General features: G+C 30.8%; 1 protein-coding gene across 1 annotated transcript in view; it reads right to left on the bottom strand.

Moving 5' to 3' along the window:
* Window positions 1-12,043, bottom strand: part of LOC130453330 (cardioacceleratory peptide receptor-like) — a 91,709-nt gene that overhangs the window by 33,870 nt on the left and 45,796 nt on the right. The gene's annotated exons all lie outside the window — the stretch shown is intronic.

The following is a 12,043-nucleotide window of genomic DNA, read 5'->3' as shown; positions in this document are numbered from 1 at the left end:
AAAAAATTTGAATACTTTCTCAGATATTATATCATTGAACTGTGTTATTTCGGAAAAATATTATTCCCATAATCTGCACGCTTAATCGTATTTATGCCAAATTCCTGTTTTTTTTTTCGAATTTAGATTGAACAGTTTTCACAATTTCCTCCTTTTCATAGTCGGTGTTATTGGCTCGCTTCTTTTCGAGAGCTTCATCTTCTGTCTTAAAATTAATTATATATTGTCACTGTGCAACAAACTGCTTTCAAATGATTTGTGCGCTTTGATCGTTTATTTCTAAGCTGGAAGTTATTTCGAAGCATTCCATAATGAATTATATGATCAGTTATAATATCACAAGAGTTTCCAAAATGATTATTTTATGAGCAACGGGACGCAATCTGTGAAAAAACTTCTTGTGGACTACCTGATGGTAGCAAAGAAATAGATAAGTGATCGTTTTTACTCCCTTGTTCATCAAGCTTTTTTGATTGTGAATCATTTCGTTATAGTCACTATTGATTAATGAAAATGCAACGCATTCGTAATATTACGATCGATTCCGCAATTAATATTTAGTTCTTCTGCTATCAATCGCCGGACCTTCCCATGAAACCTTTCTGGAAATTTTTTTCTATCGTTTCATTAAGGATCCATTTCACTTCTTATTTTACACGATTTGATTGATATATTTATCCTTTATCCATTGTTAAACTGATTTATCCACAGTATTAGGTGACACTGCATTCGTAACAAAAAATTTCATGGTTACAAATGTCGGTTATATGTTTGGTATTAGTTGCCTCTAGAAACATTTCATTGTCAAATGCTAAACAAGAATTTTTAATGCATTGAGCGCAAGTAAAGATATGAGAAAATGTGTGCACTCGAGAGTTTTCAGTGTCTTGTCTGTTTATTTATACAATGAGATAAATTAAAGATGTCAATCAAAAGTTTGATATGATTTTATTGAACTATATTTAGAAACTTCAATAAAGTTTCTTAACTAACCGTCGCTTTGGTTGAATCGAAATATGCTACTACATACTAACAAATCCTGAATCGTATTCTCATATTTTCATTTCAATCATTCTCGTTATTTCAGATTTCTTATATCTTTCGAGTTTTGAAGTGATTTTTAGTCATAGACTAATATATTCATTTTTAAATTGTAGTTTCAGTAGACTAAAATTTCAATTCTTATTATTGCTTTATAACACATCTTTCTCCCCAGAATCTATCCAATCGTATAACAATTATAATAGTAGTATCCGATTTTATAATTTTAACACTATATTCATCCGCTTGGAAAATAAATAAATGGAATATAAGTGTGTACTTTAAATACTCGCACTTAGGAACTAGGTGAGTTTCAGAAAACAGCCATAATGAGGGATGCTACTCAAGTTTTTTGAGATAGACAAGAAATACAAATATTTATAATTGTTTATGGCTTTATTGTTTTTCTGAATATTCTATATTAAGATCAATACACTTTGGCATGCGTGTGAACCAATTGTCGGAACATTTTGTCCATTCCGACTGAAGTACCTCCAAAACATATAATTTGAACGCATCAACCGCTTCTTCAGTAGAAGAACGTTGACAACGCAATTTTGTTAATCTGAGGGTATAAGGAAATATCATTGAGTGTGTCCTATATAGGATTTACCGATTTACGGTGATCTGATGGAACTGTGGCGACATGTTCAGTTATTCCGACCATTTGTTTCGAAGTGCTTCGTGTGCGAACAACTTTTTTCAATTTTAGCTCTTCTTGAAAAACCCATACAGTCGATTGTTGTTTAGTTACGGGTTCATGTGCATAGATCCATGATTAGTGATGATCTTACAGACGTCTTTAGTAGCACCGCGATTGAATTTTTTCATCTTTTTTTTGAGCAATTTCCAAATTATGGAGTATCCAGCGCGAACAAACCTTTTTGACAATGAAATGTTCATGCAGTATTGAATACATGCAAGTGGAACTAGTGACCGAATATGCCTCAATCTTACGATATGTCATATGATGATCAGTTTACGCACTACATCGATATATACTGGCATAACGGCCGATTTTGGACGACCCTCACGAAATTCATCAACGAAGTGCGATTATCTTCGTCGAAAGTCATCGCACGAAAATGTTCGCGATTCAATTCCATTTTTTGACCAAGATGAATGTTTTAAGATTCTGTGAACTACTCAAATATCTCTCGTATTACAACACATTCTGAATACGTTCACCATTCAAAATGTCCAACTTTACGATGGTTATGTCAAATTTGCAATACTCCCATCAGTGCCGCAATATCTCAAAATATAAGTAGTAACCCTCGTAGATATGAAAAATGGTTTTTCTAGAGTTACATATGCTAATTTTTAAATATGATTTCGACTTTCGGCTGCCACATGTTGCGCATATAAGGCGTAATCGTAATAGTAGCAATTTTACAAATTTTTCGCAGAATATGCTGTCGTGTTTATCAATACCTCTTCAAATGTTTACGAATTGATTTCGATCTTTATTGATCCCCTTTACGGGGGCTACAGTTTCTTTAGTATGCACTCTATGTTTCACGAGATCAGTTAAGATCAATAAGAATAAAATTGGTTTGAAAACAATCGATGGTTATTTTAATTAACATTTCTGAAGGACAATTATATAAGCAATAAAGCATATCGTTGTCTACAATTTTTATTAATTATTTTTTTCCAAATTTTTATAATAACAGAGTTTCCCACAGTTACCATTATAAATTATCACCTTGTTTAAGTGAAACTAATAAGAAGTTATTATAAAATCTATCATCTGTGTAAATAAAATATTTACAGCTATGAACAAGTCTAAAATATCTGTTGTCTTTTCGGATATTTTCCGCAGAATTAATTAACAAAATAGATATATCTCAATTGTAAACAAATTGTGGAAATATTTATTTTTACAACTAAATTTGATAACATTTGGAAAAATCAAATTTATTGGTTGTAAAAATTTATTGCACATAAAACATGAAATTATTATTTGACCCTCCAGCATATTTTACGATGTATTTAATTTTGTAAATGTTTGAAGATAATTATAACATTATGTAAAACGATGCACAGGAAATAATTTAAAACGAAAGATAATATAGACAAGACAAGTAAAAAACTGTATTATTAGGATAATTTGTATAAAAAACATTGATATATTTTCCAAAAAAAAAAATAAATTTCATACTTCATAAATTCTGTAGTGCATATGAGTACGAGATTTTATTTTTCACTTCGATGTAAAATCAAATGAACCTTCAAAACTATATCTATAAAAGGAAATAATATAGAATTTAAAGGTTGACTTCCAAATGAGTCAAAATCTTCAAAGAGCAGTTCTAGATTACTGTTTCTGATGATCACAGAAAGACTTAAACGGATCAGGGGATATTTACCATTTACCCATTAATATTGATGGAAAATCATGTGAATGGACATAAACGGTCAAGCACCGAAGCAAAAAAGAGGAAACGTACGGCTCCAATTTCTGCTGAAAGGGTTGCCGATGTTAGAAGTAATAATGGCGACTACTCGTTTCTGTCTTTTCTAGTTCATGTTATCGTTACTACAAAAACTGGTTATTCAACTTACAAATGTATGACTGGCATACATAAAAGCTCTTGTCGTTGACAACCATCAAATATACTGAATAATACCTTCTTTATTACAAACGTTCAATTCGGTGCCTCATGGATAAATTTTAGGATATTTATCTAGATAACAAAGTGATACATCTTCAAAATGGAGTATAGAGAAACATTGTAGATGCCTTTCAGTAATTTCCTTAGAGACTTCGATGTAGAAACTGTTGATATGACTAAGGTACATTTGCCAATAATCATGAACAACGATTACTACAACATGGAAACGAAACTAAATACTGAAAAAGCCGTTTGAGTTAGTGAGTGTAAATTTCTCGTAACAAGTTAACGGCAGTGTTACTAAAATTATATTATTAGGCTCTAAGGTATGTATATTAATAAGTAAGAGCTTAGGATTTAAAAATTTACACGTTAATTCACTTAAGTTAGAAATAGATTGTAATAACAAAAAATACTCACATAAATTGTGAAAATTGCAAATAGTGAAAAATATTGCATATAAATTATCAAAGTAACCAAACACTTTCGATAATGTTTTCTACAGGATTTTCTAGCTTCCAATTGAAAATATTAGTCGTTATTTATTTTGATGAAATTTTATAGGGCGGCTATATCTGATTTTCTCACAAACTACAACTAATGTGATCCAGCTTTTTTCTGATATTTATGTAGGAACTCACTAATCTCGTTACAACAGAACGGTTACGTGCAGTTGTAACTATGGGCGATTTTTCAAACTGAGCCTTCCATAACGGAGGATACGAAAATAGGAAAAGTGCCACGGCCCTCTAGATCACCTGATATGAGTCCATTAGACTTTTTTTTAGAGAATTGCTCAATTTAAAGACCACACCATATCCATATATCCACCAGCTTAAAGACCAAATTATACAAGAAATTTTTAAAGTTTTAAAAAATTTGTATACTCCTGTCGAACTCATATCAATTTGAGGCAACAGCATTTTTAGAATCAGAGGAAATCAGGAGATTGAAAAAATGGAGCCTTGATTGAAAAACAAGTGATGCTGTCATCACACGAAGATGGTTCACCCTGATAAGGAAAATAAAATCGACATTTTTTTCAAGACATCATTATTTTGTTTATTTCACTGATTGATTTATGCTATACTTTGATTATTCAAATTGTGTTTCTATTTTCAGTTCAGAACAAAATCAAAAATTTGTTGTACGAGTACTTGAAAGATGTCAGCCTTGTTTCTAAGATTTCAATAATTTTTGTTTCTGTTTCGTTGCTATTATTATCGCTCCCAATCATTTTTTCTACTTCTTTGAATCCATTTTTTATGTAAATCTTTTGATTGTAGAGGATTTATCAAATCCGTAAATGCTAAAATTAAGATTGATTGCTTCATTTGCACAAATCTTCACTTTAAATGAATAATCATTACATTTTTAATTCTCTCTGAATCTTGTTATTGTAGTTAATGTCTGTTCTAATGGAACATATAGGAGCTGAAATTATAATATGATCACATTTTATGCAGATTTATGTAGATGGGTGCTTCTTGCGTCGTCGTTTATGCAATACGTTAACTTATGTGGTGACGTATTTTTAGAAAAAATGATGTTTTAGATGATTTTCATGAGGATCGCTGATACTTTATCTAACATGAAAAATTAATTTGACGTCCCTTTTTTTATTTTACAATCTACTTACTAAAGAATTTGAGGGAGGATCAGATCGATCATAAATATGCGTTATAATGAGAAAGATTTAGGAAAATTGTGAGATCACCAGATATTTAAAGAAGCTCAGTTTCAGATTTACTGCCGTAAAAGTCGAAGTCGATTCTGAAAATATCATTTGTTTCTTATGGCTCTAATGCTGTCAATTATAAATATTGTAGAGCATAGAACTTCCTACAACTTTTGTCTATATCACCATTTTATGAATGAAGCCACTTTTGAAATACAATATAAAAAACATGTAAAGTTATTATCCGTGAATTGCGCATACGTATCATAACTGTGAGGCATTAATTATATGTCAGCCAGACAGGTATGTCTTGTTCATGGGCCAAAAATCATGAGTAAGCAGATGGTGCACGCAGTTTTTCTTTCAAACTGTTCATGATGAAGAGTACATTTGGTGACTGTCCCTCATTAATAATGATTTTGTTCAGTTTGTGCAGAGACGTGTGATTTACAACCATCGCTTCACGACTGAAGAGAGAACAACATTGTCAATCACACGATGGTTTCATTCACAGGCGGCAGAGTTCAACGACAGAGAGATATTGATAATATTAATCTCATGATACAATTCCAATGGTGACTATGTTTGAAAATATTTAAAATATTGCTGTATTTAGATAATGCCGAGTTATACCTCTTCCAAAAGAATTCTGCTTTATCTTCACAATAGTCATTACTTGATTGTTAAATTGGTGTAGATTCAATTGTTTAAAAAAATGGAAAAACAAATTATAAGCAACTAACTTTACCTAACCTATAAAATTCAACTCAATTCATAATCCAACCAATGAAATTTTACATCAATTTGAAAAAAAAACAGATTTAATAAATTCAATATTCATGTTAGGTATCAATTTAAATAGGTATTGATTTTTAAATCCGAAATCATGACACCACAATCCTCAGTTGATTGATGTATGTGAGTTGTAAGGAAGTCTTTGCGGTTTTTTTATTGGGAACGTGGCAATGAAACACCAAAGTGGACTAACTAACTAATATATTTTCGGAGCTTTCGAAAAAAAGGTTACGCCATTAACAACCAACTAACCTCACCTTCAACTTCACATATAACGACCTAAGCTAATGAAGTTTAATTTTATTCATAAATTCACCAATCAATATTAAACATCATTCACTGAAACTTATCCTTATCTAACTTAACAAAAATCAACAATTAAACAAAATTCCTATAGTAACCAGAATCAATATTTCAATTAATCAATATTTCTATCAACGTCAATTTGAATATTGAATTTTCAATTTTATGAGTTTAAAATTTTTTACAAGCAATAACAATATCAAAATGTATTAAACTATAATTTCAGTCCCAGACAATGAATATATAAGTATTCGAAAGCTCGGAAAATATATTAAAGTTAATCCAATTTGGTGTTTCCTTACCACGTTTCCAATAAAAAAACGCTCATAATTCATAATATAGCTAGCAAAGACTTCTTTACAATTTATATATATATATATATATATATATATATATACAGAGTGGCCCATTAGTGTGTGGAAGTGTAATAACTTACTTAAGATCAAATGTACAAAACAAATTTCTGAATAAAAGTTGTTACATTTACACATATACACATTTCTAGAATATTTTGAGGTATACAGTGTGTTCAGCCTAAGCGTGACAACATGAGAAAAGTTTTTTAAATAGGACATCCTGTATATTTGTTCACCATCAGATTCAGTGTAAAATTCTGCATCTATCCCTTCCTTTTCTTTTTCCATAAATTGTGACGCCGCGACGTTGGAGCGAAATATATGAAGATTTGACGAAAATTGGTGCACCAGAAATACTGCCTAGGAAACGTTATTAGTGGGAAGTAACTAAACTTGTTTTGTAAGTACGAAGGTAATGGATGACTGAAATGTCTGAACAGAATAGAAGTTTCGTTTGGGGTTTAGGGTATTTTTTAGATGAGCACTAATTCAGGAGATTTCACTACCATCTTATAAAACTATTTCATCCCTTTAAATTATGTCTTATAATGTACACTCTAAAATTGACTGGTTCTAAGAAAACTGCATTTTTAGTTTATCATTTTAAAATATTCACCTTTTTCGCGACACTTTTTAATAACACTGAATGTGACGTTTAAAATACTTCTAGTTTTTGTGATAAAATCAAACCAATAATTTTGTACCTTTAAAAACTGTAATAAAATAAATAGGGTCTATACAAATCTAAATTAAGCAAAGATTAGATATTATCTAGACGTATTACAAAGAACGAAGAAGCAATTAAAATCATGAACTTTATGATACAAGAATTGACAGATATGATTTTTGTACTGGGTGCAACTGATAAGAAGTGTTTACTCGCATAAAGGAATAATCAACAGAAATTTACACATAGAAGAAAGCTAAGAAAAGAGAAATTGGAAATTTTGAACCAACGATTTACCAGAACTCGCAGTGTAGCTTACGAAAAAACCGAAAGGTTGAAGAATGCAATGTCACAGGACAAAGAGATGACCGTAATGTTGAAAGTCAAGGAAGATCCCCATATCTAGACACGGGAAATATCAAAACAAACTGTCGTCCAAAAAATTCTATCAAAGAACAAAATGCATCCTTACCGTATACAGCGAATGCAGGAACTATTGAATGATGATTATGAAAAGCGGTTAACCTTCTGTGAGTGGGCTCAAGAACAAATTCAGCGAAACTGAGATTTTCTCAATTTTGTATTATTTGCCGATGAAGCAATTTTTCATAAAAATGGGTTAGGTCAATAGACACAATTTCCATTATTATGCAACAGATCAACTGTATTGTATACCTACGGACTATCAGTCAAACAAGGTGGTTATTAAACGTATGGGGTGGAATAATTAGGAATCATGTCATAGGCCCATATTTCTTTTGATGTTAAATGAATGTTAAGTTTAGTTAAATTTCTTACAAAACAAATTACCCCAACTACTTAGCAATTACCTTCTTATGATAGGCGGCGAATATGGTGCCTACATGACGGTGCACTAGTTCACTATACCCAACTGATCAATACACATTTAAATAATGAATTTCCCTGACGATGGATAGGTAGAGGAGGACTCCATAAATGGCCACCTCGTTCACCGGACCTTACAAAAATGGATTTTTTTTTGGTGGGGTTATGTCAAAGAACAAGTGTACAAACCACCGGCGATTACATAAAGATGACATAAAGAATAGAATTAAGGAGGTTGTACAAACTGCTGATGTCAATATGTTAGATCGTGCTAGTAAAGCTTTTGATTATTATGCATACCTCAATACGTATGGAAGTAAATGGTGGTCATTTTGAACATTCAATAAAATAGTTTTTAGTTCTTTCTTATTTATTGTTAGTTGTTTTTGTTTAATTTGTTTATTTTGAGTTTTGTAGGTAATTACAGTTTTTAAAGGTATAAAATTACTGGTTTGATTTTGTCACAAAAACTAAAAGTATTCTAAACGTCACAATCAATGTTTACTTCAAACTAATTTCAAAGGTATTGTAACAATTATAATGGAAAAGTAGTAAGTAGCAACTTAATTTTTACCCTTTTCTTAAAAAATTTGTCAAATTGTAACAAAATTAGAAAAAGAAAACTTCAGAAATTAAAGAACAGTATTTCTCGTAGAATTTACTGTTTCCAGAAAATTATTATACCTACATTATCCCCTACACCAATTGTAGCATAAGTATATACTTTGAATTGAACCTCTAATTTTTTGTTTAACTGAAATTTTGATAGAATTTTATAAATATAACAATGGATATTATGGTTAATAATCCTTTCCAATCGATAAACTTCTAATTATGTAGAGAATACGCAATAAATCAGAATTTTTGTATGACATGTTTTGAAATTTTTTCAATTATCTCTTTTATAAATGTATTTGAAAGTCATTTTGAATACCTATTGTGGTAATCAAGACGTGTACGTAGAGAGTTTTTTATTTCTATTATTTCGTTCCTGTTATTTATTTCTGATATTCGTGTGTTTTTTACTATATTCACAATTTAATACCAAATAGAAATAAATAAATGTAATTTTCGACAAATAAATCATAACCAGCTCACAATTAATTGTTAAATGATTAAATATAGGTACATAATCATTGTTTTGCAAAGAAAAATGGAAATATCCTAAGAACTAATAATAAAAGGAGTATGTTGGTAGTACCTTTCGATACCAACATGAAATGCATGGTGGAATTCATTCGAAAAAAGCAAGAACATAATGTTCTTTTGATTAATTCTGTATCAGATTCTATAAATATTGAGGGAAAAAATAATTTTCCATAATTCCATTCTTGAATTTCTCTTATATTGTACAGGGTATTTAACTTATCACGATTTCATTTTTAATAACCCGTGAACTACATTACAACTCTATATCATCGTTATAGGAAAGTCAAGCTGATTCCAAATATACGTTAATATCAATGATGGCTATAATCCCTCAAATTTCCAAATTGAAATCTTAAATGACAAAGGAGGTACTGAACTTTATCACACTAATCAATCACCCTTTATACAGTTTACTATGGATAGGGGAAATGTCAATCAATTGTTATATTGTCTTGACTTTAAATACAGACATTGTAATTCAAATCGCCTTGTATAGGAATAAGTTCTGAAAAATATGTCAATGATCATTTATTCATTTTCCAAATACTAAAATTGATTCAATAAACAGATAAAAATACCGTCTATAAGACTAATTAACAAACTTTCGCATAAAAACTCATATCCCTAAATTTTTGTTGCAAGAAATTCTATATAGTACTCCTGACATTGACTTCAACATAAGACAGAGCTAGTGGTCGAACGATATTATATCTACTAATAATAACTTCCCTAGCTCGTACATTTCCACCATAACTTTTTCTAGCTGTAAAAAGCAAACTTAAGAATAATTTCCAGGTTTTTGTCGAGGACATAATTGCTACTCTCATCTGTACTATGAGCATTTTTGGCTTTTTTCAAAAATAGCAGTTGAAATTAACAATTCTCTCATTAATTTATAAAAATTGTCATAATTTGATAATCTGAGGGCTCTTGTTCGAACTTCGTTACCACCTACACGATTCTTATTATTATCAAACAAACCTACTTTTTCATTTATAAATATCTAAAGTGAAAATTTTTTTACGAATCTCTTCGAAAGAATTTTCCCAGATAGTATTCTGCATTTTTATTCAGTCACCCGATAAAGAGAAACATTTGTCGACAAAATCTTCTACTAACAGAAAGTGTTTTCATTTCTCATCACCAATTTGTATGTAAAACCTTGTCTCACAAAACCTCTTAACAATCGACGCTCCTAATAATGGATAATCTGAATTGGACAGTTTGCAAAATTATCTTCATGAATCAGGGCGAATTTTTGGAGAACCAAGATTTGAAAGATAGCCAAATCGATATAAATTTTACAGCTGCTTAATGGTGCATGTCGGTGAGCAATAACCCTATAATATATTTTATTGATTCACAAATCAGGATACTAGAAATATTTATCGAAATTTGAATTTAGATGTTCATATATAACAGAATGTCATGTCCAAAGAAAAATTCATAAGTTTGATGAAACCGGCACTTTCTATTCACTAGTTTTATTTATTAGAAAAGCATATGAAAAATCGGAATACCGGGTTTACTAAATAAAGCACCAACTACCAATAAATTTTTTCTTTATGTAGGTTATAGAAAATTTATTGGAAATTTATTAGAGAACCGTACAGTATCAAGCAGCTTAAGACCCCTCCTTATGACCAAAAAGCTATACGACACAATACTTTATAACCCTCTACAAGGCACAGATTCATCAATCTTTGGAATATTCCTCACTAATTTAGAACTTAGACTATAGAAGAGAGTTCGCTGAACTGATTCTGCTTTACCGATACAAGCACGACAGATGCCTGCTGACGCCCAGAACGTCAATTTGTAAGTAGTCCTTTCTTTGACACGTATTTCCCTAACCCTACAACCAAGAGAAATTCGATATCAATATTCACAGGAATCTCTACACAGCCCACGCCATTCGAACTACTCGAGTGTAATAGTGTTCACCCTCTTGTGCTTGCTTTTTATATATAAAATTGCATTCTAGGTCATGGAACTTTTGGAGGGAATTCTTTCACCAATTGTTGATAATTCTTGTCTTTTTGTTGCATAGAAATTCTCGTACCACAATTTCAAAGTCTTTCCAGGCTGCCTTTTTCTTTCCCTTCCAGAATTTGACCAAAAGCGGGGTCCTTCATTATTTTGCGCATTTGAGAGCCCACAAAAATTTCCTATTTAATATTTTCATCCCTTAATCTTGGGACTTTCGATTTAAGATATTGGAAAGCATCTTCATCCTTGTTTATGGATTCATTGAAAATCAATCCTGAGGTAGGTGTTTTCATCTACCTGCTTAAATAAAAATTATAAAGATTATACACAGGCAGTATACAGAAGGGAAGATGTCTACTATGAGTAAGGTGGCGTTCTGATTTTATTTTTTATCTGCAGCTATTGGTTCTAGGAGAACCAGGATTTTAATTTGTAATTTTATCTCATAAAACTTCATAAAACATCTTGGTTTTTGATATGAAATAAAGTGAGTGTTGCTAATTTCACCTCCGTATAATAGAACAGAAATTTTGTAAGTCCTTTGCGAACCGAAATTTTAGAAAAAAAATATTAACTCTACTCACCACCTTTTAAAAGGTGG

Source organism: Diorhabda sublineata, chromosome 1 (genome assembly GCF_026230105.1).
Source record: "Diorhabda sublineata isolate icDioSubl1.1 chromosome 1, icDioSubl1.1, whole genome shotgun sequence".
Taxonomy (NCBI): Eukaryota; Metazoa; Arthropoda; class Insecta; order Coleoptera; family Chrysomelidae; genus Diorhabda; species Diorhabda sublineata.
The sequence above is the reverse complement of the archived record's forward strand: the minus strand, read 5'-3'. Positions and strand labels throughout refer to the sequence as shown.